The 27,121-nt window shown below is 37.4% G+C and overlaps 1 long non-coding RNA gene across 1 annotated transcript in view; it reads left to right on the top strand.

Annotated features, from left to right (window-relative positions):
• Nucleotides 1-10,201: 10,201 nt before the first annotated feature.
• LOC131382120 (uncharacterized) overlaps nucleotides 10,202-27,121 on the top strand; it is a 31,251-nt gene continuing 14,331 nt past the window's right edge. The window contains exon 1 of the long non-coding RNA XR_009211309.1: nucleotides 10,202-10,629. This is a non-coding gene — a long non-coding RNA (uncharacterized LOC131382120). The remainder of the gene's footprint in view (nucleotides 10,630-27,121) is intronic.

Here is a 27,121-nt window from a genome sequence, read left to right as displayed (position 1 = left end):
CATTCAAATTCAGGAAATACAGAGAACGTCACAAAGATACTCCTCGAGAAGAGCAACTCCAAGGCACATAATTGTCAGATTCACCAAAGTTGAAATGAAGGAAAAAATGTTAACGGCGGCCAGAGAGAAATGCTGGGTTACCCACAAAGGGAAGCCCATCAGACTAACAGCTGATCTCTCGGCAGAAACTCTACAAGCCAGAAGAGAGTGGGGGCCAATACTCAACATTCTTAAAGAAAAGAATTTTCAACCCAGAATTTCATATCCAGCCAAACTAAGCTTCATAGGTGAAGGAGAAATAAAATCCTTTACAGACAAGCAAATGCCGAGAGATTTTGTCACCGCCAGGCCTGCCCTACAAGAGCTCCTGAAGGAAGCACTAACCATGGAAAGGAAAAACCCATACCAGCCACTGCAAAAACATGCCAAAATGTAAAGACCATCAAGGCTAGGAAGAAACTGCATCAGCTAACGAGCAAAATAAACAGCTAACATCATAATGACAAGATCAAATTCACACATAACAATATTAACCTTAAATGTAAATGGGCTAAATGCTCCAATTAAAAGACACAGACTGGCAAATTGGATAAAGATTCAGGACTCATCAGTGTGCTGTATTCAGGAAATGCATCTTATGTGCAGAGACACACATAGGCTCAAAATAAAGGGATGGAGGAAGATCTACCAAGCAAATGGATAACAAAAAAAGGCAGGGGCTGCAATCCTAGTCTCTGATAAAACAGAATTTAAACCAACAAAGATCAAAGAGACAAAGAAGGTCATTACATAATGGTAAAGGGATCAATTCAACAAGAAGAGCTAACTATCCTGAATATATATGCACCCAATAGAGGAGCACCCAGATTCACAAAGCAAGGCCTTAGAGACGTACAAAGAGACTTAGACTCCCACACAATAATAATGGGAGACTTTAACACCCCTCTGTCCACATTAAAGACAGATCAACGAGACAGAAAGTTAAGAAGGATATCCAGGAATTGAACTCGGCTCTGCACCAAGCAGACCTAATAGATATCTACAGAAGTCTCCACCCCAAATCAACAGAATATACATTCTTTTCAGCACCACAGCACACCTATTCCAAAATTGACCACATAGTTGGAAGTAAGGCACTCCTCAACAAATGTAAAAGAATAGAAATTATAACAAACTGTCTCTCAGACCACAGTGCAATCAAACTAGAACTCAGGATTAAGAAACTCACTCAAAAACTGCTCAACTACATGGAAACTAAACAACCTGCTCCTGAATGACTACTGGGTACATAATAAAATGAAGGCAGAAATAAAGATGTTCTTTGAAACCAACGAGAACAAAGATACAACATACCAGAATCTCTGGGACATATTAAAAGCAGTGTATAGAGGGTAATTTATAGCACTAAATGCCCACAAGAGAAAGCAGGAAAGATCTAAAATTGACACCTTAACATCACAATTAAAAGAACTGGAGAAGCAAGTGCAAACACATTCAAAAGCTAGCAGAAGGCAAGAAATAACTAAGATCAGAGCAGAACTGAAGGAGATAGAGACACAAAAAACCCTTCAAAAAATCAATGAATCCAGGCACTGGTTTTTTGAAAATATCAACAAAATTGATAGACTGCTAGCAAGACTAATAAAGAAGAAAAGAGAGAAGAATCAAATAGACGCAATAAAAAATAATAATGGGGATATCACTACTGATCCCACAGAAATACAAACTACCATCAGAGAATACTATAAACATCTCTACACAAATAAAGTAGAAAATCTGGAAGCAATGGATAAATTCCATGACACATACACTCTCCCAAGACTAAACCAGGAAGAAGTTGAATCTCTGAATAGACCAATAACAGACTCTGAAATTGAGGCAATAATTAATAGCTTCCAACCAAAAAAAGTCCAGGACCAGCTGGATTCACAGCCGAATTCTACCAGAGGTACAAGGAGGAGCTGGTACGATTCCTTCTGAAACTATTCCAATCAATAGAAAAAGAAGGATTCTTCCCTAACTGATTTTATGAGGCCAGCATCATCCTGATACCAAAGCCTGTCAGAGACACAACAAAAAAAGAGAATTTTAGACCAATATCCCTGATGAACATCGATGCAAAAATCCTCAATAAAATATTGGCAAACCGAATCCAGCAGCACATCAAAAAGCTTATCCACCATGATCAAGTGGGCTTCATCCCTGGGATGCAAGGCTGGTTCAACATATGCAAATCAATGAACATAATCCAGCATATAAACAGAACCAATGACAAAAACCACATGATTATCTCAATAGATGCAGAAAAGGCCTTTGACAAAATTCAACAGCACTTCATGCTAACAACTCTCAATAAATTAGGTATTGATGGGACTTATCTCAAAATAACAAGAGCTATCTATGACAAACCCACAACCAATATCATACTGAATGGGCAAAATCTGGAAGCATTCCCTTTGAAAACTGGCACAAGACCGGGATGCCCTCTCTCACCACTCCTATTCAACATAGTGTTGTAAGTTCTGGCCAGGGCAATCAGGCAGGAGAAGGAAAGAAAGGGTATTCAACTAGGAAAAGAAGAAGTCAAATTGTCCCTGTTTGCAGATGACATGATTGTATATCTAGAAAACCTCATTGTCTCAGCCCAAAATCTCCTTAAACTGATTGGCAACTTCAGCAAAGTCTCAGGATACAAAATCAATGTGCAAAAATCACAAGCATTCTTATACACAAATAACAAAAAATAGAGAGCCAAATCATGAGTGAACTCCCATTCACAATTGCTTCAAAGAGAATAACATTCCTAGGAATCCAACTTATAAGGGATATGAAGGAGCTCTTCAAGGAGAACTACAAACCACTGCTCAATGACATAAAAGAGGATACAAACAAATGGAAGAACATTCCATGCTCATGGGTAGGAAGAATCAATATTGTGAAAATGGCCATACTGCCCAAGGTAATTTATAGATTCAATGCCATCCCCATCAAGCTACAAATGACTTTCTTCACAGAATTGGAAAAAACTACTTTAAAGTTCATATGGAACCAAAAAAAGAGCCCACATGGCCAAGTCAATCCTAAGCCAAAAGAACAAAGCTGGAGGCATCACTCTACCTGACTTCAAACTGTACTACAAGGCTACAGTAACCAAAACAGCATGGTACTGGTACCAAAATGGAGACATAGACCAAAGGAACAGAACAGAGCCCTCAGAAATAATGCCACACATCTACAACTGTCTGATCTTTGACAAACCTGACAAAAACAAGAAATGGGGAAAGGATTCCCTATTTAATAAATGGTGCTGGGGAAAATGGCTAGCCATATGTAGAAAGCTGAAACTGGATCCCTTCCTTACACCTTATACTAAAATTAATTCAAGATGGATTAAAGATTTAAATATTAGACCTAAAACCATAAAAACCCTAGAAGAAAACCTAGGCAATACCATTCAGGACATAGGCATGGGCAAGGACTTCATGTCTAAAACACCAAAAGCAATGGCAACAAAAGCCAAAATTGACAAATGGGATCTAATTAAACTAAAGAGCTTCTGCATAGCAAAAGAAACTACCATCAGGGTGAACAGGCAACCTACAGAACGGGAGAAAATTTTTGCAATCTACCCATCTGACAAAGGGCTAATATCCAGAATCTACAAAGAACATAAACAAATTTACAAGAAAAAAACAAACAACCCCATCAACAAGTGGGCGAAGGATACGAACAGACACTTCTCAAAAGAAGACATTTATGCAGCCGAAAGACACATGAAAAAATGCTCATCATCACTGGCCGTCAGAAAAATGCAAATGAAAACCACAATGAGATACCATCTCACAACAGTTAGAATGGCCATCATTAAAAAGTCAGGAAACAACAGGTGCTGGAAGGATGTGGAGAAATAGGAACACTTTTACACTGTTGGTGGTACCATAAACTAATTCAACCATTGTGGAAGTCAGTGTGGCGATTCCTCAGGGATCTAGAACTAAAAATACCATCTGACCCAGCCATCCCATTACTGGGTATATACCCAAAGGATTATAAATCATGCTGCTATAAAGACACATGCACACGTATGTTTATAGAGGCAATATTCACAATAGCAAAGACTTGGAACCAACCCAAATATCCAACCATGATAGACTGGATTAAGAAAATGTGGCACATATACACCATGGAATACTATGCAGCCATAAAAAATGATGAGTTCATGTCCTTTGTAGGGACATGGATGAAGCTGGAAACCATCATTCTCAGCAAACTATCGCAAGGACCAAAAACCAAACAACCGCATGTTCTCACTCATAGGTGGGAATTGAACAATGAGAACACATGGACACAGGAAGGGGAACATCACACACAGGGGCCTGTTGTGGGGTGGGGGGAGGGGGGAGGGATAGCATTAGGAGATATACCTAATGTTAAATGACGAGTTAATGGGTGCAGCACACCAACGTGGCACATGGATACATATGTAACAAACCTGAACATTGTGCACATGTACCCTAAAACTTAAAGTATAATAAAAAAAAATAAGAAATCCTGAAAGTGCCAAGAAGACAGTGGAAAGTGTCTGGCTCATGTTAATTAAAGAATCAACAGAGAAAAAAAATTAAAACATATAAAGAATTTAAGCTCAGAGTCAGACAGATCCGATTTGAATTCCAGCTCTGCCGCAAAATAACTGTGCATCCCTGGGCAGGTTACTTAACCTCCTCAAGTCTTAACTTCCTCGTCAGTAAACCGGAGAGAATAGTAACTATTTAACTGAGTTGTGCGGATTAAACGACGTAAAGCATGTGAAATGGTACTCCTGCCATTTGTGATGCATCCTCTGAATGTTAGTTTATTAGAAGTTCCGTGGAATGAAATATTAACTGAGGCTTTCCTACCAAGAGCTTTCGTTCTAAAAGGGAGAATGAGGCATGCAAAAATTAAACAATACATATAATGAAGTAGCATGAAATAAATAAATTTTATGCAAAATGTTTTTGGAGAATAGAGGAAGGAGCAATAAATTCTGTCATGAGGAAACATTTCAGTGATTATATGATTTTGGGAAGACTTATTTCAGTTAGTTTGTTAAAACAATAAGTCGTTTTAGAAAACTTACTTTAGAAGTAGTTCTAGCTGTGGGATTAATTTTATTTAAAAAAAAAAAGAAACTCCAGGAAAATCCCTGATAGAATTTTCAAAAAGAACAATCCAAAACTTTCCCTTCCTTAATTCTTCTCCAGTGCTTTTTCACTCTCAAGAGAAAAGGTGAAAATTACCTTCCAGGTGCCAGAACAAATGAGCCAACATCTCTCTGAAAGAAGGCAGCATGTGCCTCAGTGAATGAGGCTCAGATGCCCACTTGGAATTCTCAGTCTTGCCTGCCCTGATTTCAAATGGAGCTACCCTGCTGACATGTTCTTATTTTGTCCCGGAAATGTAAATATGCATGGAGGAGAATGAGATTCCATTATATAACCTCTACGTGACCTTCTGATTTCTGTTATTGTTTTCCTAGGGTAAAAAGATGATAAACAAATAATGCTAAATAAAGTTATCTACAATGTTCATGCATTCTACCTGCTATTACAGAATGAACCTGTTGCTTTGTCATGGTGTTATGAAATTAAAAAGGAATAGCTACTTGACTTTGAGGAGACAAATTACTTCTTTAAAACCTCAAAGTAAATATTCCTACAATGAAAGGGAAAAAATATGTATTCCTTGTTGATTAACAATTGAGTCAATACACTGATACTGATTTTGATTTAATTAGATGTATGTTTTTCTTCTTACTCTAGAACGTATATCAATTGAAAATATCCATCTTTGTTAACAAGTAATTACAAGCTAAAGAAACCTTACAGTATTTTAAAAAATGTAACAGATAAGAAAACCTTATATAATGCCCAGCACTCAGTGCTGGTGAGGTTAAGCTGAATTTGGAATTCTCATTTTCTTTTGGTGGCATGATGCCACAGTTTTGGTAAAGAAAATAGCCAAATATAGGTAGTGAGATAAAGATTATCATCTCCCTTAGTTCTGTAAACTCTCTCTCAAGAATTTACACTCTGGAAAAGTTTCAACATAATCAAAATGTTTTAAGAGTGAGCATAGCAGAATATTTATAATAGCACAAAGGAATTGGAAACAATATGAAAGTTCATGATAGGAAAATAATATGACAAAATTTTGAACTATTGTGATATCAAAAAGTCATTAAAAAGATATTCAAACTATGTGGACACGTGAAAAATGTATTAAGTGAAAAAACAAACAATAAAGTGGTATGCACACATTAGTTACAATTACATAAAATACACATATATGTAGTCAAGGGCTAACAAATCATATGGGAAAATGAAAATAAATGTTATGATTATGAGATCATAGACATTTTTTCTTTTTTGAATTTTTTAGTGCTACAACATAATTTTTCAACAGTAAGTGATCCATGTATGAACCAAGAAAAAACTTTACTCTTAAATGTCTTCTAACATATTCTTATGGGAACTTTATTCTAATTAACTTACCCATTTCTTATTTTTATTGATTATGTTTACCTTATTTTTATTCTCCCCATTTTAGATGTTTGAGAAAATGAGTAGTTGATTAAACATGCAAGAATTTGATTAAGGAAAATACATGTGCAAAAGGAAATGGGGAAAGAGTTGGAAAGGGTCGGGGAAATCATCAGAACTTGAGGGGAGGAACACCAGAGATGGCTGGTGGAAGCAATGTAGACCCTCCTCCCCACGGTCTCAGAAAGATTGGCCAAACCCTGGGCAAGTGGTTCAGGCAGTTATTTGACAAAGAAATCCCAATGTCTTCCTGAAAACTTAGCATCCTGCAGCACACAGTCTTTGGCAAGGAGCAGCCTGTGCAAGGTGAGGCCTCACAGCACACATGGCACAGAAATTTAAAATTCAGCTTCAGCAGCCATTGGTCAATTACCACCTTCTATTAGGAGGTCTGACAGTTATATTCTCCAAGCTGCCATGGTACCCAAATATGATAGAAAGAAAGTCACCCGTACAACAATACTTGAATATCAGTCTGTCTGTCCTGAATGTTTCATAATAACTAAAGTGACAATAAACAGCTAGAAGAAAAAATTTAAAAGCATTTAACATCAGGAGATGATAGTACAAATTAAAAACTATTTGGGACCATTTAAAGGGCCATCCTTCTTTTCCTTGACCTTAATGAGCCACAGCTATGTTAATACTGGCAAGCAGATGCTGCGTGGCCCATACTAAGTTATTAGTTAAATCAAATATCTGCCTGTATGTTCTAACTGAAATGTTGTACAAATCAGTGAGCCATAATATTTAAACGATGGGTTACACATTCCTTCCATAAGGTTTACCCAAAGACCTTGGACACTGGTCCCAAGTAGTCCATGACTCAGCTTCTGGTTCTAAAACTTACTTGTTGAATGGTTTTAGAGGAGGAATATGAGTCGTTCGGCCTCAACATTTACATAAAAACTGGAATGATTATACTTCCTTCATATTCATCATTATGGTAATTAATGAGATAACATATGTGAAACACTTATGTATTCATCTATTTTGCATTGTTATAACGGAACACTTGAGACTGGGTAATTTATAAAGAAAAAATATTTATTTTGGCTCACAGTTCTGCAGACTGTATAAGAGGTATAGTGCTGGTATCTGCTTCTGGTGAGGGCCCCAGGAAGCTTACAATCCGAGTGGAGGGTGAAGGGGGAGCAAATGTGTCACATGAGGAGAGAGGGAGTAATAGAGAGGAGAGGATGTGCCAGGCTCTTTTAAACAACCAGCTCTCTAAATAATGAGAACACATGGTCAGAAAGAGGGGAACAATTGACACCTGGGTCTACTTGAAGGTGAGTGGGAAGGAGAGGTTCAGAAAAAGAAAACTCAGATACTATGCTTAGTACCTGGATGATAAAATAATTTATATACCACCCCGCTGAGTCACGAGTTCACCCATATAACAAACTGTGCATGTGCCCCTGACCCTAAAATAAAAGATAAACTATTTTTTAAACAAAAAATTGAATAAACAACCAGCTCTTGTGTGAATTAATAGAGCCAGAACTCACTCATTACCCCTGGGAAGGCACCAAGGCATTCATGAGGGATCTGCCCCCAATACTCAAACACCTCCCACCAGGCTCCATCTCCAACACTGGGGATCACATTTCAACATGAGATTTGGAGGGGACAAACATCCAAACAATATCAACTTAGAACCATACTTAACATATATTGGTAATCAACAAATTTTAATTCTCTTCCCCTACACACACACACACACACACACACACAGAGAGAGAGAGAGAGAGAGAGAGAGAGAGAGAGACAGGCTTTTATCAGGGCAAGTGGCTCTTTGGTTTATCATGTTTTCCAGGACAAATCCAGCCTTCTCAGATTTTTTTCTATGGTCATACATCTTCAAAAACCACTTTTCTCCAATTTTACCCAGCCCGACTTTCCTGTCCAATCAAACTGGTCCACCCAGGATCTCCCAAACATACCATGTTTAGTCTCAACAGCAAATATTGCAACTTCTGACCCTCTTCTCCCTTCCTCTCTACTTTTTAAACTTGTATTCACATCTTACCTTTTCACAGACCCACTCATCTCCCATTTCAGTGAGCTTCTACAGTACTTATTAACATATTGTTCATCTTGGGAGTAAAACATATATGCTTATCTTACCACCTTCTACCATTCTTTATCCTCCCAGGTAACTAGGAAGATATACATTAGACCCATAGTAAATTCTGAATTAATTTTTGTTTAATAAATAGATACTCCCCATATGTCAGCTGACTATTGACATAGAGCTTTATGCTGTGATATATTTGTAAATCTATACACATTACAATGATTTAAATGTAAGAAAAAAAATAATTTGTACTTTATATAATCAGCTTACCTGGTTCAGAAGCACATGTACGAACAGTGACAATCAGAAGTGATCTCCAAAATAATAGTATTATTAGCTACAGTATGACTACAATGTCATTGTAAATTTAGAAATTAATACAACACTTATAAATGCTCAAATGAATAAATATGCTTCCACATGTGTTCAGTGGGACATAAGAAATACAGATCTGATGACCACTGATCTAAGGCATCTCATACTAGAGCTTTATCCTAGAACCCAGTAAGGGTCCATTTAACCTTTAGACACTTTAAAAATAATATCTGAAAATCATCAAACATTACTTTAGCACACACTCATATCCAATTAGGACCCATCAAGATCCCACATAAAAACACATAGTCTAGACCCAGCACCAGTTTATATGTTTCTAAGTTCAAATGGACACTATCTAAAAGTCTTGTACATTTAGAATAACATAATTCCCAGGAGAATCTATATTAATGTACAGAGAATAAATAATACAGCAGGAGAAAAAGTCCACTGGCAAAATTTGTATCCATCAATAAATATGTGTTGAAATGGAGACATGATGAGACACGATGTGGCATGACATGGCAGAACATTTTGTTTCAGGTGTCCATTGCAAGGGTCCTATAGCTGAGGGAGAATGTGGAACAAGAGGCAAACCCCAGAGAGAAGAGACTTTACCTTTTTAACTTAGGATTTACACTATGTGTCTTACATAACCAGGTATGATAAAGGAAAATGTGTTTCCATCAATCAGAGAAGGCAGCCATGAAGAAGAAAGAGGAGGTGAATAATTGGCAAGCTGGGGTGTAATGATGGCACTGGAAAGCTAGGAAGTCAGGAATGGAGTACGTCTGCCTAAGACAAGTACCTCTGGGGGAAGGGGGAATCATGTGTCCTAGGAAAAGAGCTGCACACGAGAGCTTGGAGCTACATTTTGGAAAATCTTCAAACTGCTAGTAAAAAGAATATTACATTTACCAGTGGGGACTTTATAAACATGAAACGTAGTGTTTGTATAACGCTTTAAATTCCTTAGGGGAAGGTGTTATGTAGACACAAGTAGGCAAACTATGAAATCAAAATCCAATATTTCTGAGGGAGTTGTCTTTGTGGAAGCAGAAATACTTTCCCCGCCCCACTAGTTTTCTTTCAGAATCAATTTCACTTGCCCTAAAATTTCAAAAAGAGAACAGCCCACGATATTGAACGCCCCTGCAGGTCAGCCGTGTTTTCTCCAACAGTCATATCTGGCAAAGTGAAGGAGAAGTGGGAAACGCAGGAGCTGTTTTTTAAGGATGAGTTTTTAGCAGTACAGCGTGGAGGATCAGCAGAGGAAAATCTCTCCTTTGGCCATTCTGTTTCACTTTCCGCAGGGGAACTATTTTCTTCATCATCTATCCCAACTGACAAGTACAAGCACTTTGGGCCCTAACTGAATGTGAACATTGTCAAAAGGAATTGGGCTAACGGGAGGCATCTGCAGCTCCATCCCCACTGCATTCTGGTGGGGGCCAGGTCTGCCGACGTGGCATAGAGGCTGGTGGGTAGACACCCCCGCAGATGGATCCTCACATACTGTATGCATCATGACCAGCCATAAAAACAGTCACAATGAATCAGCTGTGCTGCGGAGAGGCTCCTTGGAACCTTCACATTCAATTTCCATCCGACTGACATCCGCAGGTTGTAGTCAGAGGCTCGATTAAACAGGTTTGAAACTAACCCACAAGTCCCTGACTGGTGGTGACTCACTCGCTGACTGGGCCACTGGTTTGAAAGCTTTTGCTGGTTTGAGAGAACTCACGGTAGACTTGACTGTGTTTGCAAATGGCTAAGGGTTTCATTTTTTGAAAATACACATCTGTCAGTGAAAGCTTCCTGACCTCTTGAACGAATAGTTGCTAGAAGGGGCCTAAGAGCTTCAAGAGGAGAAAAATTCATTCAATCAGGAATTCCAATACAAATACCAATTTAGAAAATGAGCTAATCCACCTTGACAAAATGTTGTCACTGCAAAGTTGCAAAAAGGAATTACGCATAAATACGACTTTAAAAATTAGAGGCCCCATAATTTAACAGCTTAAGTTTGCTTCAAAGGACTGCAGGGAAGCAGCAGTAGGTTTCAGGTGACAGCTTGGAATTCACTGGTTCCCTACTCGGCTCAGGTACAAGTCTGACAGTAACACGAGCTTTCCAACTTGTTTCAAACTGAAGTATTATGAAAAGGTAAATTATGTTTTGTATTCATGACTGAAAGCATTTTACTTTAAAGCCAGTGCGGCTGACGCTGTCAAGGTAGAGATTCAAGTTTTATGTACAATGCCTCCAGCCCAGCCGATGTGAGTGAGGCAACATGACAGCTTGTAATAAGTAATTTTTATACAGTTACATTTATCACTCAAGTAGGCTTGGCAATATTAAACACAGACCTTAAAATACTACAGAAGAGGAGGACAGGGGCTGGAGGCCATGGAGGCATTTCCCCCGTCTCAGTGCAAATGTGGGTTTGTGCATTTTTTTTTCCGCCATGTATTCCTGTTAATAAGGCACTTTTTAAGATATGCGTCCAAATGCTTTCCGACTGTTAATATATCACTAAGAGGTTAAGAATGGAATGACCCCATTTGGCCCAAAGGATGTTATTTCAGGATTTAATGAATTAGATATTGCTACCACTTTCAGGTGAAAATCAATTGCTTCAATTAACAAATTTCTACCAATCCAAATATTTACAAAATGGAAGGCCTCGAGTCTTCAATTTCTGCTGCATTATACCTTTGTTTCCCCTACAGCTGTTCCCTTTGCATCCTTCATTAGCATCTCATTTTTGCTAAAGCCACAAGGCCAGCTATGTCTCTGCAATGACATGAGGCTTTCCTGCCTTCAAAAGCTGACAATTTGGATATTCTTTTCCTAAGAATTTCAATAGAGTGGAGTTTTGCTTTTTTATCATTTATTCAAATATGTTTAAAGTTGGGGAAGTATAAGAATTAATCTAGGCTGGGTGCAGCGGCTCAAGCCTGTAATCCCAGCTCTTTGGGAGGCTGAGGCAGGTGAATCACTTGAGGTCAGGAGTTCAAGAGCAGCCTGACCAACATGATGAAACCCCGTCTCTACTAAAAATACAAAAAATATTAGCCGCCTAAAAATTAGCATAGTGGTGCACGCCTGTAATCCCAGCTACTAGGGATGCTGAGGCAGGAGAATCGCTTGAACCCAGGAGGTGAGGTTGCAGTGAGCTGAGATTGCGCCACTGAACTCCAGCCTGGATGACAGAACAAGACTCCTACTAAAAAAAAAAAAAAAAAAAAGAAAAAGGAATCTAATTTTTTTTAACTGAAATGAATATAGACAGAGAAATATAGATATATAGAGATCCCCATCTAAAAAACAAAGTCCTATCTAACATGGCATACCCTTTAAGAGTTTTAAGCAACTTACTCATTTATCCATGTAATCCCATTAATGTCTTTATGAGGTGGGTACCATTTTTAAACTTCTGTATCTATTAGATAAGAAAATTAAAGTACAGCAAGGTTAAGCAATTTTTGAAAGGTCACACATCCAATAAATAGTGTAATATGAACTTGATCAGTCCGACTATAGAGTCTGCTCTCTTAACCACTATGCTAACCTGCCTTTTAAAGCAAACTGGAGGGGAAAAGAGACTCTAATGAAAGAAAGTGTTCATTCCTTTCAGCTGGAGTAGATATAGAAACCTTGGTTCATGAGAAGAAAGCTGTGGTCACACCAATTTGCACTTATTCATTAGATGTCAAGTGCTTTTGTGAGCATTTAGTTGGACTTCCCACATCTTTCTTTTGGGTTGCCTGTAAATAAAGCAAATCAAAAAAAGCAGGCAGAGTACTTTTCCCCCAAACTCTAGCTAAAACAAGTAAAATTGAGTTAACTTGGATTCATTTGAACTATGAAGTCAAAATCCATTTAATCTGTGCACCCAGAATTTAATTCCAGTTTTCCAGTGTAGCCCCCAATCATTTATTTATTCTATAAACATGCATTGAGTGCCCATTATGTGCCAGGCAAATGCTAAGTCCTGTGGAAACAATGGTGAACTAGATATAGTTCCTTTCTCATGGAGTATATAGTCTAGTGATTTTGGCCCCATATGTTCCAGCTGCTGTACTAGATAATGAAGACAAACATAAAATATTAAGAAATTGATATCTATAAGTGAGAGGTAGCTATATAAATAAATAAGCACCATTAGGGTTAAAATTGCTGTCAGGTGTATATATGGTGGGCTGTGTGATTAAAGAAGCTTACAAATAGATTATTAGGACCAAGTGTCCTTTGTCCCCCAACTATAAAATAATCTATCATTCAAAATAGCAAACCTATGTTTAAGAGATAGATATAAATGATTATATTTTTCTTTGAACCCATTCAGACATGATGATGGAAGCCACTATAGTTGGAATATTTGTGTACCCCTAAAATTCATATGTTGAAATGCTAACCCCCAAGGTGATGGTATTAGAAGGTGGCGCCTTTGAGGAGGTGATTAGGTAATAAGGTTAGTGCCCTCATGAATGGGATTAATGCCCTTATAAAAGGGCTTCAGAGAGCTTACTTGTCTCTTCCACTATGCGAGGCCACAGTGAGAAGGCCCTATACTATGAAGCAGAAAGTGGGTCCTTACTGGATACCAAATCTGCTGGTGTCTTGATCTTGGACTTTCCAGACTCTAGAACTATGAGAAACAAATTTCTGTTGTTTATAAGCTTTCAATCTATGATATTTTGTCATAGCAACCAGACCAAGACAGAAGCTAAAGAATAGGTTACTTCTAATTCTTATCAATACCAAAATGAATTTCACTGTCATTCCAGGAAATTACATTTACTGTCTTGAGGTCACCAACCTCATTTGTTGGAAAGAAACTAGACCTGGACTCTGGAGACTGCTGAATAAAAGCTAGAACTACTGCTGTTAAAAACAATGGATCAGAGAAGTCAAACCTCTGTTCTGATTCCACCAAACCAGAGAGAAATTTGGGGAAAGAAGCTAATGTGTGAACCAGTTTCCTTCTGACATTTGTGTAGAGACAGGGAAGAAATTCATCCAGATGATTGCATTTTAACATTGCCAGTGAGCTCACCCACATTTGGATACTTAATATAATTTCAATTTCTCTACATCAGTGGTTCTCAAACAGGAGTGATTTTTGTCCCCGAGGTGATCTTCAGCAATGTCTGGAGACATTTATGGTTGTCAAAACATTACTGGCATCTAGTGGGTAGAGGCCAAGGAGGCTGCTAGACATCCTACACTGCACGGGACAGTCCCACAACAAAGAACTTTCTGGTCCAAAATATCAGTATTGCCAAGGCTGAGAAACCCTGCTCTACAGACAGCACAAATCTGGAAATAATTTGGATTCATACCATCTCCAAACACCACACATAGGCAAGTTCTACTGACCACCAAGGACTTCAGCTCAAATGAAATCACGTGACATCTCTTGGACCTCCAGGGAGTGCTGATAGAAAGTGGTCAGAGAGCAGGAAATGGCTTCTAATTAGTAGTGTCCTCACAGGATACAACTGCAGAAGATAATTTCCTGTCCCCTTATTTGATGGGAAGATTAATCTGTTACTAAATTCCAGATGAGGAAGATTTTCAAAAGTTTCAAATAGCAAGATTGTAGCCATACAGAAGGCAATTATGTGCAATTTGTACAGTGTTCGACAATCAAAATGTAAATACGATGAGTTGGTTGCAGTAAATGCATACGGCATGTTTACCTTAAAGAACATCAAGCTGAAGAAATTCTAGTGGGGTCTGACAGTTGGGAAGAATTATCTTTTCAAATTGCAATTTTTATCTGTGAGATAAAAAGGAAAAATAAGATATTTACTCCTGGGGAACTATTATCTCTGTCTCTCTCTGTGTGTGTGTGTGTGTGTGTGTGTTTCCCCTGATAAGGAGCAATATAGGTATGGGGCTTTGAAGAGATGGAGATTTGATAACTTCAGTGTTCTGGCAAGATTTATCTGCACAGAGACAATTAATTTTGTTGCATTCACAGTGTTCTATACAACATCTAAAACACGATCAGCTTCTCAATAATATTCTCTTCCTGTCATATAATAATGTATACACCTAGTGTAGTGTTCAATTTTGGTCCTCATTTCCTGATTCTGAAAGCCTACTAAGAACTTTGGCAGCAAAAAGAGTTTGCTAATTCCAGGGGGAAACAAAACCTAGCTTCCATTTTTGCTTACATGTAAAGCAGCCAGTTCAGTTTGGCAGAAAGTAGACATACAACAAATAGTATTCTCTCTGCATCCCTTCCCTTTTTCTATTTGCCACAAAAGATTTTTCTTCTCTATTGCTAAAACTTACAGAGGCAGGAAAGAAAAAGACTGGGATATTTACACACATAATGGGATAGCCCATGACAAATATATTTTTATTCAGATATCAACCTACTGAAAATGTTAGGTGGTTGAAGTTTTGCAATAAGATGGCAAAATATAAAATTTAGAGTACCAAAAAATACTGGACTTTTTGCTGCCTTCTCTCCAAAACCATAATGCATACCCACACAGACTTCAAACCAGAACACACAGCAAGATCCAGCCTACTCCTAATATTAGGAAGCCTCCTCCTGCATTTGCCAACTAGATGCCTTTTAGCATCCTTACTGGAGAGCCCACCACAGTGCATGTGCAACAGACGGGCTCTTCATGGCTGGCTGACAGTGCCTGCCTGTCAAAACACTAGGCTGGGAGCACCTGACATGGATCGCATCATAGTCATGTAGCTATTTACCTGACGAAGCTTAGTCCAGCTGCTAACCATGCCGTAAGCCTCTAGCACACACCACAGCTGCAGTGAAATGTGATGCTTGAGAGCTGTTCAAACCAACCAGCAGCCAAAGTCTACTCTAGGTAGCACCTAAGTTTCATTTCATTTCAGCAAAGTAACTAACAGTAGTTACCATTCTTAGGCAACTTGTTGTGGGTGAAACAGATATTGAAAGGTTTTGCTTTACTTTTGAATATTGGAAAAGCTCACAGAATTGGGGTAATGTTAAACATGAAGTACACAGTATTGATAACTGTAGGAAATATAAAAGCGTATTATTTTTGTTTTGCTTTGTTTTGTTTTTTTGAGATGGAGTCTCGCTCTGTCACCCAGGCTGGAATGCAGTGGTGCAATCTCAGCTCACTGCAACTTCTACCCTCTAGGTTCAAACCATTCTCCTGCCTCAGCTTCCTGAGAAGCTGGGATTACTGGTGCTTGCCACCACGCCCAGCTAATTTTTGTATTTTTAGCAGAGACGAGGTTTCACCACGTAGATCAGGCTGGTCTCAAACTCCTGACCTCGTGATCCGCCCGCGTTGGCCTCCCAAAAAAGCTTATTATTTTAAAAAGCTTTTGGAGGAAGAAACCCTATAAACGATTACACTCTACTCTTTCTCATTATGGATGGGGTTAATGAGGCCCAGAGTGCTACAGTAACCTAGCCCGCTTCCCTGATTTGAAATCCCTTGTGCTTGCCAACATGCCATCTCCTCTCATAAGCATTAATCAACATTTATAAACAGAAAATCAAAGTTTATCCATAGAATTTATTATATCGATACAAGTGCTGTGCAGTACAATTTGGCAATATCTATCAATTACAAATATAAATACTGTTTCTTACAGCAACTTAATTTTTAGTCATGTATCTTATGGCAACACTTACTCACATACAAAATGACATTTGTACAGGGTTATTTCTTTGCAGAATTGGAAACAACCCCGATGCTCATAAATGGGGAAGTGATGGATTAAACTATAGTATATCGCACAATGTAATTGAATACTATGCAGCTGTATAAAAGGAAAGACCACTTTCTGTGTTGATATGAAAAGATCTCCAAACATCCAGGGTATATTGTTAGGAGAAAAAAGCAAGGTATTAATGAAATATCTCTTGTATGCTACCTTTGTGTAAAAAGGGGGCTTATAAGAATAGATATTCATGTTTGCTTTTATGTATTAGAAGTATAAAGGAGAATTTAAAGTGATTATCTAGAGGAAGCAGTGGGAACAAGAACTGTTCTGTGAGCAAACCTTCTCCATGCATAATTGATTGTAACACTTTTTCTGCTTAGACCACGTAAGTGTATTACTCACTTAGAAATAATACAACATTTTGAAGAATTAAAGATACAAAACTAAACTCCATGAAGAAAATAGACTTGTCATTTGCTTTTGAAAAGTCCTGTTACCCATAAAAATTATTCATACTGATGTCCAGAGATTGCTTAAGTGCATACTATTATCAGACTGTATTTATGATTTAAAAGGAAACTTCTGCCTTAATCTCTGCTTCACAATTGCTCAGCCATGCGCACGCACACATGCATGTGATCCTTCCTAATAATATAATTTCAGCCATGTTGGTAAATTGGTTCTGGGTTTGTCAGATGGCTTACCCACTCCATCTCTTTACAGGCTTAGCTCTCATAGGCAGCCATGGAAAATAATGGGGAAATCATTTGGGAAACATGGAACTTGCAGAGAGTCAGATTATATATAAATATTGGTTTTGGGTCTGTACCCTATAAACTCACTTTTTATTTTCCTCTCTTGTGCGGTCTCTCTTTTTTTTTTTTTTTTGCTTTACTTTAACATACATGAAAGCTATTGGCCGGGCGTGGTGGCTCACGCCTGTAATCCCAGCATTTTGGGAGGCCGAGGTGGGCGGATCACGAGGTCAGGAGACCGAGACCATCCTGGCTAATACGGTGAAACCCCATCTCTACTAAAAATACAAAAAAATTAGCCAGGCGTGGTGGCGGGCGCCTGTAATCCCAGCTACTCGGGAGGCTGAGGCAGGAGAATGGCGTGAACACAGGAGGCAGAGCTTGCAGTGAGCGGAGATCGTGCCACTGCACTCCAGCCTGGGCGACAGAACGAGACTCCGTCTCAAAAAAAAAAAAAAAAAAGAAAGCTATTAGGCATAAAATATAGCTAGGTTTGCAATCCAGTGTGTGACTTTGACATGGGATATAAACCTGATTCTCTCTATGGTTTGAGAACAGTCTCCTAGTCTATAAAATGGGAATAATAACAGTGTCTCCTTCACAGGAAGCTATGAGGACTAAATGAGATAATGCAGGCTAAGGTTAGTGTAGTACTTCACACATCATAAGCACCGGATCAATGTTAAATTGACCAGCTCTCTCCTCCTTTTCATTTCTTCTCCCATGAATGCTTAGTTAAGAAGATACCAAAATTAGGACCTATCGAAATATATTGCTGTTTTTTCGATTTCTAAACAATCATTGTATATAAACTCCCATGTGTCCTGTGATCTACCTGATGCCTTTCAAATCAGATCACATTGGTTCCCAGTCTTCCACTGTCCACCACTGTTAGGTATATTCATCCCTTCTCCCCCTTAAAGCACTGGACTTCTAGCATATCCCCATTAAATCCACTTGGGATCAAACACGAAACGCAGCTTGGGGTTACCTAAGAGTCTTAATTTAAAAAAAAAACACACACACACACAGAGAGTACATGTGTTAAATGCTTCCATAGAGCTAGGGATTAATAGTTAAGGTCAGAGGCTCTAAAACTCTACCACTGTAGCTCATGATCATCTATTGAAAGGAAGGCTAAAAGTTAGTTTTACCATGTCTACAAGGAGGAAGCAGAATCATGCAATCTTTTATGTTTCCTACACCGTCCCAAGAAATTTTGAACCCTCGCCTTAGCGTCTAAGGCAAATCATTTTCAAGACTGCCTCAGTCCTTTTCCCACATTCCTATCGTCTGTCCCAGCTCTTCTGAATGTCCTGGGATCTCTCAGAGTCACTGTAGCCCTCAAGAAGCAGATAAGGTTATGTAATTATAAAACAGCCACTAAGTGCTCGAACCAGAATAAGAAATAACTTGAGGACGTTTTCTGTTGTCAGACAGAAAGTGGCACTAAGTTTCTCCTAAGCTAAAACAATTCAGTCAGAGACATACCCAAAGTAACTGCAGCTACCATCTTAATTCATTTACTTCAATCAAACAATCAAATCATCTCCATTGTGGTAAAATCTAATTGATGTTATGACAATTAAGCCTTAAACACCCTTCTCAATCAGTCATAGAAACTGGGACTTGGTATTCCCCTCGGTGGTTAAACTTTTAAAACCTGATTGTTTGCTTTAAACCACACCAGAATAAGAGACTGGTGATAAATTGTATCTCATTTCTGGTTTAGCACCAACTACATGCCTAACCAGGTAAATTGCTTGGCACCAGTCTTCCTAACTCAAAAAAAAAAAAAAAAAGTTGTTAAAACATTAAGGACAGAGTAATTATGATAACTGAGATAATAGCAATGAACCTGACTCCCCCTTTGCTTTGAGGAATAGCTATACATCAATCCCTACTTTCCCACCCCTGGAGGCAATGGGTAACTTGTAAACTTGGACACACTGGCTTCAGTTATCAGACCTCAATTTCTGCTTTAAGAATAGACAAAAATCAAGTCCAATAATAAGTACAAGTGTTATGGAAGAAATCAATGTTTGCTAATGCTTTCAGATCTTGATTGAAAACTGCCTGGGGGAGAACATTTTTTAATAATTATGTTTGCATTCTGTTCACATAAATACACTCCATTTTCAGTGTGGTCGAGGTGCAGCTCGCCCTAGAGTTTTTCTATTAAGTTCTACCTTGAGAAAATCTTGTGGAAGCTTCTGTAAGATGTTGTTATTATTACTTTTTTTTTTTTTTTTTTTTTTTGCAAAGTAGGTTGTGAGAGATTTCTTTTTCCTAGAAGATAAAAATGTGCAACTGAACAGTAGTTGACAGCATCTTGTTCAGGCTAAATTCTTTGTCTCCAGACAAGGTAGATTTAGGCAACTACAATTGACATCCCTGAAAACAGGAATAGACTAAATAATGGAAGCACAGATAGATGTGGGGAAGGACTGTTATAATAAACTCAGCCAACTGTTCAATTAATAATTTTTTAAAGAACTAAGTCTTACTAAATGCCCATGAAGCTTTCATTCCAAATCATTTGTTTAATTTCATGTGTAAATTATGGAAACGCACCAATTTTCCAACTATTGAAACAGATTTTGGAGCTATGTTGTTTGAAGTGACTGTAGTTCAGAAACATCTCTTTTCAATTAGCTCTGAAACCTCTTTCAACAGCCTTTCATAAATAGGCCAACATCAATGGCATGCTCAGATCTAGTGTGGGTCTCTAATGGAAATGCACAATGGGCCTCGCGCCATGCCTGCAGGGGCAAACATCTTCCATTTCAGACAGATCCAATGAGAAGTGGTGCCAGCTATTCTGGGTCTCCCACTTTTTGGTCTCAGGTTTAGCTCATTGCTAATCAATGCTTGTGTTGTTTAATTACATTGTACAGTCAGTAATGGTTTGTCACTCGTTGAACCTGGGCGGTCTTCTGAGCCATCACCAATGTAAACTGCAAAGGCAAGGTAACCTTAATTGCCAGGACTCCACATTGGAAAACAGAAACATCTTCCTGATAAAAGGAAATGCCGAGTTTGGGGGGAAAAAGAAAAGGAAGATAATGTTCTTATATTTAAATTGTACAAAATACTAGAGGCCTGTCCCTTCCCTATCCAGAATTCTGGACCAGAAACGTCTCCCCACCAAAGGGTTTATACAACTCTTATCTATTCAATAGCACTTACTGACCTGAATGATACTGGAAACTCAGTAGACATTGATTGATATATTGACTAAGAACAAGTTTAGCATATATATATCCACATATATATGTATATCACACACACATATAGAGAGAGAGAAAGACAGAGAAAGAGAGATATATATTCCTCTAGTACATCGAAATTCTGAAATTGATTTCATGTTCCATTAACTAGGAATGTGATGTTGCATGGCACTAGAGAATGAAAATATTTTTTAAATAAAGGATTAATTATCTTACAATAGCCAAAATGTTTATGGTCATATAAATATATTTATTAGTGATATAGTATAGTCAACAATCAATAAGAAGAAATATTTAACCAATCAGAATGGACACAGACTTGTCTGCCATTATATCTTAAACTTAATCATAAAGTGTTAAGTTTAAGAAATTAAGTTTATGTAAATTAACAAAAGCTTAAATTCCAACACATTCATAGCCAGAATGGTGTGTTTTGTCAGCATAGGTAGACAACCAGACTTCTGTCAAAATGTACTGCAACATGGATGGTGGAGTACAGCTAGAAAAGTAAGTAACTGGGAAATTAAAGTGCTGTGTTCAGTTTCAATGCTGTACCTCAAATAGATTTAATCCCAGTGCTCCTGTTGTTAGCAATAAGAAGATATTCTAGTTATATATTGATAGAACTGGTTTAAAAAAAAGCAGATATTGGTATGTTTTTCCTAAAGTAAACAATAAATATAGGGATGATTTGTTTTATAAGAAATAAATTAATTGATAATTATTCCATTTGCAAAATCAAATCAAGTATGCTCTTAGAATCTCTTTGAATGGGAAAAATCTGTTGCCTTTAAAATACGTTTTTTCAATTAAACATTACAAGCACTTTTATTAAAAGTAGGAAGAAAGACAAAATAATCTACTAGTTCCGCTCATCTGAAAGTTCCAGCCAATAGAATAAGTAAAAGAAAGAAATACACAATTAAGAAAGGCGATATCAATGCATCAATATTTGAATATGATATAATTGTCTATGAAAGACAACTTAAAATCTAATAAAAGGTCATACTATGTGTTAGAATGTAAATATTAATTGATCCCCCACATATAGGAAATTAACTTTTTAGAAAATTTATTTGAAAATGTACAGCATACATCGAAAATTCACAATGCCGAAAAATATGCAAGTATCTAGAAATAAATAAACTTAAATATATGCAAGTTTCAAATGAAGAAAACTGAACAATTAAAAAACTTCAAATTCATGAAGAAGTGTATCATGATTAGGTAAAGAAAGACATAATATTGTAAAGATATCAATTCTTCCTTAATTTAGCTTGTAAACTTAGTTCTGTTCCAAATCACAATGTGGTTTTCATAATAAAGAAAACAAATCTAAAACTCATTCAAAAGAAAGACTTGAGGAAAAATATAAAGAATTTTAATGAAGAAGAATAAAGAGGTCATATAATTTAATTTTTTAATTTAATATTTAATATATAATATATTAAATTATATAATAAAACTACAATATTTTAAATACTTTGGGAGTGGCATAAGAATTAAATAACAGAAAAATTGAGCCTTAGAAAGCTAAGAAACAGACTGTCCCCTGCACATCAACTTAGTTATGTTAGAGTATTTCAACTCGAATTCAATGAAAAGAATCCTTCCAATAAATATACAAAATTTGTTAACTATTTGGAGGGAAAGTTAGATCTCTATTGCAAACCATACACCAAAATAAATACCAAATTGACTAAAGAGTTAATTGTAAAAACTGAAATCATAAAAGAATTAGGTAAAACAAAGGATAAATCCAAAAGAACAATTAATAACTCTACACAACAACATTGATGCATCCATCTTAAGTGCATGTTGCTAAGTGAAAGAAGACAGTCCAAGAAGCCTACATACTGTATTATTCCACTTATGTGACATTCTGGAAAAGGTAAAACTATAGAGATGGCAAAGCCTGTGGTTGCCAGGGGTTTGGAGATGAGGGAGGGTTAAAAAGGTGAAGCACTGGGGATTTTTGATGGCTATAAATCATTCCATGTACATTCCTGAGGAACCTGGTGCTAAACCATTCTTGGACAACCTGCTTCTGGGTCAGGGTTTTGTACATAGCAGAGTGGCTCTCTCACTGTGATTATTGAGTCAGCCCTTGACATAAGGGTGTGTAAGATATAATAAAGAGAAAATACCAACAATAATTTTAACAAGCAAAAAATATAAAAATAAATAAAATTATTTTATATGGTACTACAGTGGTGGATACATGACTCTGCATTTGTCAAAATCCATATAGCACCTTAAAAATACCAACCAGGAGGGGAGGGGATGCCCGAATAAGATGGAACTGTGAGAAAACAATCTAGCTGTGTTACAAATGTTTGATATAACTTGTGTAAAGTACAACAATGTAGGGGCAAGGAAAAAGACTTACTGACCTAAGTAACTCTGGAAATGACTGGAACCATAAAACTAAAAACAAATAAAACTGTATATAGCACTGAACTCAACCTGGAAATTTGTTTTCTGTGGGGTCTTGGGTGACCAACTCTGAAACCAGTACACATGTAGGCTGAGATTGGAAAAATAAGTAAAAGGATGATAGTTGCTGGAGCCAGGATTGTTACCTGAGGAGTGAGAATTTACAGATAAGCAAAAGGCTAAGAATGAAGCATGTGTTTGTAGATTAGAGTGAGAGACATGAGTAGGACCTCATGTTTAGCTTAATAAAGATGTTAATGGATATATATAATCATTGATGTTATAATCAACATATATAATCATTGATATGGATATATACACAGATTATACATATACTTTCTTGCTCTGTCAGCTGAGAGGATCTAGAAACAAGGATTCTCCAGTAGCAATGTGCAAACCCAGGACTCAAATTTTCATTTCTAATAACACCCTACAATAAAAGGAACTAAGGCTCCTTGGAGAAATTACTGATTACAGAGTTGGGAAAGGAATATACAAGATTAGCCTGGAGCTCCTTGTAGTGTCAGGAAGTAAGGAGGTGCTCCAAAACCAAATGATTGGGGAATGTCAACCCTTTGACAAAAGCCAACTGAAAGAGCTCCCACCTGGGCTACAGGACGAAACCCCGTCTCTACTAAAAATACAACAATTATCCAGGAATGGTGGCATGTGCCTATAGTCCCAGCTACTCAGGAGGCTGAGGCACAAGAATCACTTGAACCCAGGAGGCGGAGGTTGCAGAGCCGAAATCATGACACTGCACTCCAGCCTGGGTGACAGAGCGAGACACTTTCTCACAAAAAAAAAAAAAAAAAAAAAAGAAAGAAAAAAAGAGAAAGCTCTCAACAGCCAAAACTGGAACAATTTGAGTAATGACATTGATAACATTGTATTGGATTAAATACATGGATTAAAGCATGAAAAAAATCTCCATGAGTTTATACGGATATAAATAAATCATTGAAAAAGTAAATAGGAGAGAAGAGACGAATCTCCTGTAATGAATTCCAAACAACTTGTGTAGATACTCCACTGTCAAGGAGTTTCAAGCATTAACTCCCTACAATTTAAATTTGTGCCATGCATATGGGAAAATAGGTGAGAAGACAGACGACTAACTTTACAGTGGAAACCTGATGAGCACTATCTTTCTCCGATGATCAAGGTTAATATAAATGTGGCTTATCACTGATGGTGTGTATTTTTGATATGATATAATGACGTAGAACTTTACCTCTATGTTGTGTCTTCCAAAAACCCATAATCCCAATCCAATAATGAGAACAATATTAGACAAATCCTACCTGAGAGACTTTCTACAAATATTTGGCCAGTACACCTCAAAATGCAAAGGTTATCAAGAACAAGAACGGTCTGAAAAACTGTCACACTCACAGGAGCCTGCAGAGGCATGATGATCAAATGCAATGTGGTGGTATCCTGGATGAGATCTCAGAACAGAAAAAGGACATTAGGTAAAAACAAAGGAAATCTGAATAAAATATGGCCTTCAGTTGATAATAATGTATCAATAGTGGTGTATTAGTTGTGACAATGCATTGTACCATTTGTGAAACGAGCACTATACTAATGTAAGGTGTTTATAATGAGTGAAACTGAGTGCAGAGTATATGAGAAATCTCTGTACTATCTTTGCAAGTTTTCTGTAAAACTATTCTAAAATAAAAAGTTAATTTTTTTTAAATGGAAGAATTGTTTTTGATCTCTGAGTTGAAAAGACCTTTCTAAGCATAATGCCAAAAGGTGAAATCTCTATAAACTAAAAGATTAACAGATTTGACCTCATAAAAATTAATGATTCCTGAATGGTATTGCCTAGGTTTTCTTCTAGGGTTTTATGGTTTTATGTCTTACATTTAAGTCTTTAATCCATCTTGATGTAATTTTTGTATAAGGTGTAAGGAAGGGGTCTAGTTTCAGTTTTCTGCATATGACTAGCCAGTTTTCCCAACACCGTTTAGTAAATAGGGAATCCTTTCCCCATTGCTTGTTTTTGTCAGGTTTATCAAAGATCAGATGGTTGTAGATGTATGATGTGATTTCTGAGGTCTCTGTTCTGTTCCATTGGTCTATGTATTTGTTTTGGTACCAGTACCATGATGTTTTGGTTACTGTAGCCTTCTAGTATACTTTGAAGTAAGGCAGCATAATGCCTCCAGCTTTGTTCTTTTTGCTTAAGACTGTCTTGCCTATGCGGGCTCTTTTTTGGTTCCATATGAAATTTAAAGTATTTTTTTTAATTCTGTGAAGAAAGTCAGTGGTAGCTTGATGGGGATAGCATTGAATCTATAAATTACTTTGGGCAGTATGGCCATTTTCACAATATTGATTCTTCTCACTCATGAGCATGGAATGTTTTTCCATTTGTTTGTGTCCTCTCTTATTTCCTTGAGCAGTGGGTTGTACTCCTTGAAAAGGTCCTTCACATCCCTTGTAATTTGTATTCCTAGGTATTTTATTCTCTTTGTAGCAATTGTGAATGGGAGTTCACTCATGATTTGGCTCCCTGTTTGTCTATTATTAGTGTATAGGAATACTTGTGATTTTTGCACATTGATTTTGTATCCTGAGACTTTGCTGAAGTTGCTAATCAGCTTAAGGAGATTTTGGGCTGAGATGATGGAACCTTCTAAATATATAATCATGTTATCTGCAAACAGAAACAATTTGACTTCCTATCTTCCTAATTGAATACCCTTTATTTCTTTCTGTTGCCTGATTGCCCTGGCCAGAACTTCCAATACTATGTTGAATAGGAGTGATGAGAGAGGGCATCCTCGTCTTGTCAAAGGGAATGCTTGTCAAAGGGAATGCTTCCAGCTTTTGCCCATTCAGTATGATATTGGCTGTGGGTTTGTTATAAATTGTTGTTATTATTTTGAGAAATGTTCCATCAATACCTAGTTTATTGAGAGTTTTTATGGGCAAAGTCTTCATGACTAAAACACCAAAAGCAATGGAAACAAAATCCAAAATTGAAAAATGGGATCTAATTAAACTAAAATGCTTCTGCATAGCAAAAGAAACTATCATCAGAGTGAACAGGCAACCTACAGAATGGGAGAAAACTTTTGCAATCTATCCATCTGACAAAGGGCTAATATGCAGAATCTAAAAGGAACTTAAACAAATTTACAAGAAAAAATAAACAACCCTATCAAAATGTGGGCAAAGGATATGAACAGACTCTTCTCAAAAGAAGACATTTATATGGCCAACAAACATATGGAAAAAAGCTCATCATCACTGGTCTTTAGAGAAATGCAAATCAAAACCACAATGATGGTGATCATTAAAAAGCAAGGAAACAACAGATGCTGGAGAGGATGTGGAGAAACAGGAATGCTTTTACACTGTTGGTGGGAGTGTAAATTAGTTCAACCATTGTGGAAGACAGTGTGGTGATTCCTCAAGTATTTAGAACCAGAAATGCCATTTGATCCAGCAATCCCATTATTGGGTATATAACCAAAGGATTATAAATCATTCTACTATAAAGACACATGCACACATATGTGTATTGCCTCTCTACTCACAATAACAAAGACTTGGAACTGATCCAGATACCCATCAATGATAGACTGAATAAAGAAAATGTGGCACGTATGCCCCATGGACTATTATACAGCCATAAAAATGGATGAGTTCATGTCCTTTGCAGGGATGACATGGATGAAGCTGGAAGCTATCATTCTCAGCAAACTAACCCAGGAATAGAAAATGAAACACTGCATGTTCTCACTCATAAGTGGGAGTTGGACAATGAGAACACATGGACACAGGGAGGGGAAGATCACACACTGGGGCCTGTCGGGGGTTGGGGGTAGGGGAGGGATAACATTAGGAGAAATATCTAATGTAGATGACACGTTGATAGGTGCAACAAACCACCATGGCACATCTATACCTATACCTATGTAACAAACCTGCACATTCTGCACATGTATCCCAGAACTTAAAGTATAATTTTAAAAAGTAATAACTCATAACATAGTGTAAAGGTGTATT

This window comes from Hylobates moloch, unplaced genomic scaffold (genome assembly GCF_009828535.3).
Source record: "Hylobates moloch isolate HMO894 unplaced genomic scaffold, HMol_V3 SCAFFOLD_20, whole genome shotgun sequence".
Classification (NCBI taxonomy): domain Eukaryota; kingdom Metazoa; phylum Chordata; class Mammalia; order Primates; family Hylobatidae; genus Hylobates; species Hylobates moloch.
This window is presented reverse-complemented; position numbering and strand designations above follow the sequence as displayed.